This window comes from Triticum dicoccoides, chromosome 6A (assembly GCF_002162155.2).
Source record: "Triticum dicoccoides isolate Atlit2015 ecotype Zavitan chromosome 6A, WEW_v2.0, whole genome shotgun sequence".
NCBI classification, from domain to species: Eukaryota; Viridiplantae; Streptophyta; class Magnoliopsida; order Poales; family Poaceae; genus Triticum; species Triticum dicoccoides.
In genome coordinates this window covers 588,732,544-588,740,198 of record NC_041390.1, presented here as the reverse complement: position 1 = coordinate 588,740,198, position 7,655 = coordinate 588,732,544, and the positions used below count along the sequence as shown (strand labels likewise).

General features: G+C 43.1%; 1 long non-coding RNA gene across 6 annotated transcripts; it reads left to right on the top strand.

Annotated features, from left to right (window-relative positions):
* On the top strand, window positions 1-7,223 carry LOC119318186. 6 transcript variants are annotated; one of them, XR_005154004.1, is made up of 5 exons: window positions 1-492; window positions 631-2,549; window positions 4,378-4,533; window positions 4,653-4,697; window positions 6,193-7,223. It is a non-coding gene; the product is annotated as an uncharacterized LOC119318186 (long non-coding RNA). The 6 variants fall into 6 exon arrangements; XR_005154001.1 differs by having other exon boundaries at window positions 1-2,549; window positions 6,193-6,291; window positions 6,851-7,223; XR_005154002.1 differs by having other exon boundaries at window positions 1-2,549; window positions 6,193-6,291; window positions 6,842-7,223.
* Window positions 7,224-7,655: the final 432 nt, after the last annotated feature.

Sequence of the window (7,655 nt, the reverse complement as noted above, 5' to 3'; positions counted from 1 at the left end):
CCACATCTCTTTCTTCCCAAATCCCCTTCCTCCAGACTGCAAGCCATGGTGGGCAAGCACGTCAATCTTTCCCGAGGAGCGACTTTGCTGATGCGGTGCTCGCGCAGCTCTTGCCTCCCCACGGCTGCGGCGCTACAACCGGCATCAGGCGGTGCTACATCCGGTGGTCGGCAAGCTGTAACCTGCACAGCGGCTAATCGGCGGTCGGCGGTCCGCGAGCTGCAACCATACCGTCGCTGCCAATGTTGGAACCATCGATGCAAAAAGCTGGAAGCAGCGGCGCAAAAAGCTGCAGCCGGCAAACGATTTTGCTACATTCATCATGGCGGACCTGCGCCCCCGCGATGACGGTGATATTTTTGCTGCAACCGTCGTCTGATTTTGCTACTATCGGCGAGGTAATTTGCTACATCCATGATGGCGGAGCTGCGACGCTGGCAGCCAAATTTCTTTTTGCTGCCATCGTCGTCTAATTTTGCTACTATCGGCGAGGTAATTTGCTACATCCGTGGTGGCGGAGCTGTGACGCCGGCGACCAATTTTTCTTGCTGCCACCGTTGGTGTTTTTTGCTACTACCCGGCGATGTATTTTGCTACATCCACTCAATGTCGTTTAATGGTGGTCGTCAGTCGCAGCGAGGGTCGACGACGAGTGGCGGAGGCGACACATTGGGTGCCACAACCATGGAGCGTTGACGGGGGAGTTGCAACTCTGAGGTGGAGCTTGTAACTGAAAATTAACTAGCGAGAAGGTTCTCCGGCGAGCAGCAGAGGGGCTACAAGGAATAGAGGTGCAAGCGCGCGGCGGCCGGCAGTCGTTCCCCTCGCCGAGCTGCACACGAAGGCGGAGCCGCGGGGACATCGGCATGGGATTTTATTTGGGATTCGTGGGAAGGAAGAAGACGGAAGGGAAGGCTAGATCAGGGCGAATGATTTTTTTGGACGGCTGTACTGTACCAGATCGAACGGCTGGGTCTGACCGGCCGAATCTAGCGCCGGCGGACCGGCGCCTAGTACTGGCCAAAAAGAAAGGGCGTTCGGGAGACTTCGCCCTCGTCCCGAACGAGCCGCTGGGATGACGTGGCCAGCCGGGAGCGTCAAGATGTGTGCGTTTCGATCCAATGGCAATGAGCACGTTCGGGACGAGAAGACAAAACGTGGTACGTTCGGGATTTATTGATTTCGTAAATATAATATGAAAATATATTTTAAGATGAATCTAATGATATTGGTGTTGTTATATGTGAATGTCTATAATTTTTTGTATAAATTTGGTTAAAGTTGAACGAGATTGACTTCGGACAAACCTAATATGCAGAATAAAAAAAAACCGGAGGGAGTACCTTTTGTTTACCTCCTCCACGGCTATGTGTGGAGAGTGGTCAGATGTTGACTTGTGTTCAGGACTTGATGGAGAACTGGTGGGTAGGGAAAGTTGTCTTGGACTCTTGTTGAATGCGAGTAACGATGCTTGATGGTGCGTTCGAGTATTATTAAATGTAGTACTCTGATGGTTTCTTTACATGAAAAATAAAGGCCCGCAGCGTTTACTGCTAGTATTTTTGCGAGTTTTTGCATGTAATTTTTCGCCATACAATCCAGCAAACCGGCATAACTTACGCTGTTGATAACCATATTACTAAACCCTAGGCGATCAATCGTGCCGCCGCTCTGGCTCCGGGAGGTTGTCCTTGGGAAGGATGGTTTTGGTATTTCTGCCGGTTTGGTCTCGATAGGTTAGTTTGTGTTTGTGCCGTTTGTAATGGTTATCTTCTGTACTAATCGACAGCAGGCTTGAACTGCAAAAAACTTCTTATATTTTGGTACGGATGAAGTACTTATGAATTCAGTGACCTTAACAGTCTGATCTTGGATCTCTCCTGGTGCTTCCTATAATCTACTTGTGAGTCCAGTGAATTTCACAATCTAACCTTGAAACGTTTGCGGGCTTGGCGACGCAGTGCGCCTTTGTCCTCAGCTCATCTGATCTTTTCTTTTCTTGCACATCAGAATTCTTGTAGAACAGTTAACTTAAACTAGCACAGTGGGGCACCATCATTATTGTTTTGAAAATGGTTGAATAAATAATGTTTTTGATGGATTTATTAAAGGCCTCTTTGATATGCAGGATTTTAAAACATAATGATTTGATTTTTTAGACAAACATAATAATTTGATGCAAGTTCAAATAGAGGACTGGGAAGCCCATTAATTATGGAAACTTTTTTGGTCCAATAAATGTCAAACCACAAAAAAAACGATGGGCTTTTCACTTGATCCCTGTACACCCTGTAGCCCAGCCCAAATGAGAGGAGGGAGCTTCACCGAGCTCACGAGCTGGGAGAAATCGGCCGTTCCCCAAATCAGTCCAATCCCTAGCTCCTCTAACGCAAGCCGCCGCCGGTCGCCTCTTTCACGCCGCCGCCGGTCGCTGCCCCCTTTCTCCTCCGCCGCTCAACCTCCACGGCTCCACGGCCTCGGGAACGGCTGCACGGCCGGCTCCTCCTTCACGCAAAGCTTGCTCTAGAGCATGTGCGTGAGCAGGACATGTGAGTCAGCTTAAGCTTGTCTTGTGAGCGCATTATCTATATTTTTCTTGAATATATTCTGTCATCTTAAACTCTGTTTTCGATAGCTGCATTCTGTCATATATCCTTCCTTTGTGGACAATTTTTATTTAGACACCTGTGTAGATGTCCTGTGAAGGCTTCTGAATCTTAAGTTTTTTAGTGTGATTGTATAAGCTTGTAGTTGTCAGTTACATCTTATGTTTTGATAAGACTTTGTATGCTTCTTCATGTTTTTGGTAGTTGAAATTTACGAGTTTTTGGTTAAGTAGACTTGCATTTGTCTCTTAAATTTTTTAGATCTTGAATGTTCATTTGGACGGCAAAACACACGATAGCTAAAACAAATGTACAAAAGAATGCATGACAGAATAAAAAATACATGTGAAAATACACAGTAGGTAACTGTTGTCCAAAAGATTAGGAGGACCAAAGGCGCCGTTAAAGAGAACACATACAAAGATTCGTTTTTGCCGATCTTGAAGCCTTGTGCAGGTTTGCGCTTCAGGAAGTTAACTGAATAACACGGAATAACCTCTGAAGGATATGTTTTATTTCCATTTGGTCGGGCAAGGCACCCTCCCTCCATCTTCTGGTGTCGTTTCAGAGCCTTTCTTAACATGAATAGATGAATTAGGTTCCATGTGGTGCTGCTTCCCCGCAGTTAATCTTGCCACAACATTTCCTCTGCCATGAATATTACATATATTTCAGTTAAAATACCAGACAAATTCCAGTTCAACAAAGTGCACAGAAGCATTATCCAAAATAAAAATTCACGCATACCATTCTGCTGTTCTGGAGCGCCATCTCTATCTCTACCTATATATATATATATATATATATATATATATATATATATCTTTACCTACTAATAAAGCGCTTATTGCTTCTGGTCGTACGTCAGCAATTTTTCATAGAAGTCCCTCTCTTTCTAAGAAATCAACCCGCAGTCCCTGTTTTTAAGTGAAAAAAACGTTTCGTCCGGGGTTGTAAATAAAAAAAACAGACACGAGCACGACTGCACGAGCTCTCCTCTCTCCCACGCCTCCTGATCCCAGCCGCCAGGAGGCACGCGGCCCGTGCGGCGCTCGATCCGGTGACGCGCCGGCCGCCGCCGACGCCGGCAATCACAGCACCCTGCACCACCGTTCCACCTTAGCTCCTCATCTTCCCCGCGTGCCCGAGCTCCTCCTCTCCCGCGTGCCCGAGCTCCTCGCTGTGTGCCGCTCGGGAGGGCTTGCGTTCGCCGCTCGACCAAAGCCACCGCGAGCTGGTCGTCGTTGCACTTGCTGGCGACCTGGCCGTCCCCTCTGCACCACTTTCACCTCAAATTTGGACGCTCATGTGCTTGTGGATGTTCTCAGTTATTTTTTGCACACAAGGTGTTTGTGTGTTTGTCTGAACCAGTTTCAGTCACAGATCCTTGAGGTAAACTCCACATGAATACATCATGAGACTAAATCTCCTTTCATATGATTCAAAACATGTTATGATGGTGGGAGTGAATCGGGTTATTAGAATAATGGTTTGCTAATTAATTTACATCATATTTAGTCTCAAGACACATGGGTACGCCGGCTCCTATTGCTTAACAAATGTATATCTGCAGATTTTTTTTAATCATATAAAGAAGTTACAGTTAGGTGTTGACCTTTTTTTTTGCCTAGACACAGCACCTCCAACAAGATCTGGGCACTCATAATGATATATATATATATATATATGTGCATGCTTTTTGTTTTTGCTGCGCATTTTTTCGATTTATCTTTGATGCACATTTTTAGTTTTAATTGTTGTTTACCTTCAGCCGACCTAATTGAGCTATCGGAGGTGTTGCGGTCTTTTAGCAAACATGCCCTATATTCTATGGTTTGGCATCTACAGGATGCCATCTCTGGTCATGGATCCACTATGGCTGCTTCGTCCTTCACTTAGGACCTTCTCACCCCCACAGAGATCAGAGGTAACCCACGCCGTTGGAAATTGTTGCTCAAGTTCTTGCTTCAACAAATTTTGTTTCGGATATAATTTATGGCCATGCCATGTATTAATTATCCTTATAATGTTCATCTGAATTTGCAGAGAAAAATATATCTTGGAAGCAGGAACCCTTACCTCATAAGATGGGTGAGCTGTAGGATTTGGTTCTGTTGAACTTGAATTAGTTTTTGCTCATCATGTTCTCTGTATTAGGAATTCAGGTGCCTTCCAACTCTAATTTTTTCGTATTGTTGGTGCATGCTGGGAGTCACATTGTTATGCATGCTAGCAAACATTAGGATTGGAATCTTACCCTGTAGGTTATTAATATCTTTTCCACTAACCGAGATTCAGCAATTTAATTCGTATGGTCGCACAAGCAGTTTTGTTTTTGGATTTGTCTTGACAAACGTATTGGGTACATCAATTTAATTCGTATTAAGATCACACAAGCAGTTAATTCCGTTACACTTGGGTCACCGACGGTTGCCGTGCAACTATGCTCCTCTCATGTTGTAGTGGCTAGCTGCTGCAATTCACGGATCATGCTCTCATGGGAAGGAGGCTGTGGCTTTCTCAATTGATCAGAATAACAGAACCCCACATAGTTCTTTTCTAGATATATATTGTTATTTCTGATGTTGTGTGGACCATCAGAAACCTGATGTGTGTGTGTATCATAGAATATCTTGCTATTTATGTATATTGCTTACCTTTCATTCCTGTACCACTTCTCTAAATATAAGCCACTTCTTTTCTATTGTTAGCGCTATCTTTTGATGTTAATGCACTAAAAATCTAAAGCCTTTCCCTCTGCAAAATGTTGATATTAGAGATTTTTTTTGTGGGAAAATGATGATATTAAAGCTATGCGTCTTGTAATCCCTACTGTATATGACAATGCGTATTCAGTTATATTATGTTTGTAGCATGGCATTTTTCCATTCCTTTTTTTCCTGATGAATCACATGGTAAATTTTGATGTACAATGACTGCTCTTGCAAAAAATGTGGAATTCAGAGAGGGACTCTACAACAAGCAAGGTTTTAGGTTCTGAATCTAAATAACCTCTTCTTCAGTTCAGTCCTAGAAAAAGCTGATCAGAGAAACAAAGAAGCAACAATGAATGGGTCCCTTTCTTGACCACACAAGAGTTGTCTGTGTGCAAGTCATGAACCGTGAACCGTTTGTCCATCAATACAAGTGCGGGATTTGAACATGTTAATTCTGACCTTCTGTTGGGAGTTTATATTATACCTTTCATGCGAAGTAGTTACATTTATCACATGGAAGACAATGCCCATGGAGTGGAAGGTGGAGAGATTCAGACTTCGGAGGATGTTAATATGCTCATAAAATTTCAATTAAACTTGTAGAAATCTTCCATGTAGCTGTGATTGTTCTCTCCGGACATGGAGGATCAGTTCTTGGACAAATTTATTTGTCTGTTGTATGACTTGCCACCACTTTTTTCCAAAATTCCTATTCACATGTTATCAAACCATAAAGATCAATATCTTAAAACTTTAGTAGAATTAATCTGCCTTTATTTCTGGACTCTAGCATTTTGTGCTTCTTCACAAGTTCCAAGTTGTTATTTGGCGATTAATTTAATTTGGGTTCTTGGCACTCGCTCGTGCAGGTTATGACTATGCCGTAGGTGACGTGCGGAAAGGCGACCAAAGAGTACATGAAGAATTCTTGCTATCAACTAGGGCTGGATGCCCCCAGGAAGAATGCCGTGAGTCAACTTTAATGACTAATATGTTAATTTCTTCTAGCTACACAATATGAGATATTGCTTCTTAATTAACGCTTACTGCTACGTAGTAAGATGACAATGGGATTTTGTTTCTCGAGTTGGCACTCAGTAGTAAAAGTGGTTTATACTTCGAATAGTTGAGCAGAAAACTGGCATGTCATGGCTCCTAATGTTACAGAGCAAGTGGACAGACTCTATCCCCCCCCCCTCTCTCTAGACTTTGTTTTCTAGGTTTGGTTGGGTACAAAAGGCTAGATTCTGGTATATATTCATTGATGCAGAAGCTAGAAGCTCATTGATATTATTTTTCTTGCCAAACATACAAAGGATTGTGCATAAAACTTCCAGCTTGAAATCTACATCTGGGTTACGAGCTTTCTCCAGAATTTAAGAACATCGTTGTGGACATTTAGATATTTTTGTAGTATTCTTCAGGGTCTTGACTTAATTTCTTTTCACACAGTAAAATATTAATTATATGTTGTACAGTAGTAGTACTGTGCATACTATGTACTCAAGTTTATTGAAGTCAAAGCAGGAAAGGAGATCAGAGTTCAGGGCATGTTCAGCTCCACCCATGCATCAAGGGAAATATATACGACGCAAATGATAACGTGTTCTGCTAGATGACATAGTACAAGGTTCAGCAGCGACGACATGATCTCAAACATGCCACTGGCATGGCACCTATACTAAACTTGATTTGTTCTCTCAATATGGAGTGTTAATCTTCTCCTCTGCATAGTACAAATATTCCCTTAGCTCAAAGGATATAGACATGGTGAGTTTGGTTGGAGGAAATAAGAATGATTTATAAAAGTAATAAAAGGGAGATAATGCTGCTTGATGTGTATGGGGATTCTGAAGATATATATGATTGATACTTTCCCTGCATGATATAGATTAGTCGAGGTTTGCGAAGTTCTCTATAAAAGAACTATGTGGGGTTCTATTATTGTATTATTTCTAACACATAAAATATTTAGGCCCCCGTTGCATTGCAAGGGCAATCAGGTCATGGCAGAATCAAGTAGGAACTAGGAAATAGGAAGGGACCAGTCCCGCCCCCAGCGACAAAGACTCTGACAACGGTGACGGCAGTGTGTCCCGGCGAGCATGAGCAATGGAAGCATAATCTCCAAGTAACTGACCAAGACGTTGTCCAGGTCACACGTCGAGGACTTCCTGCCGCCACCTTGGCTGCTGTTGTTGTCCCCTCAAATAAGCCATATAAGGTTAGTTCCATACACTGCAAATGCAACTTGCAAGCATGGGGACATGTACAGAACACAAGTGTCATACACACAGAAATCATCAACTTTGTGTTTTAATTGTCTGAATTA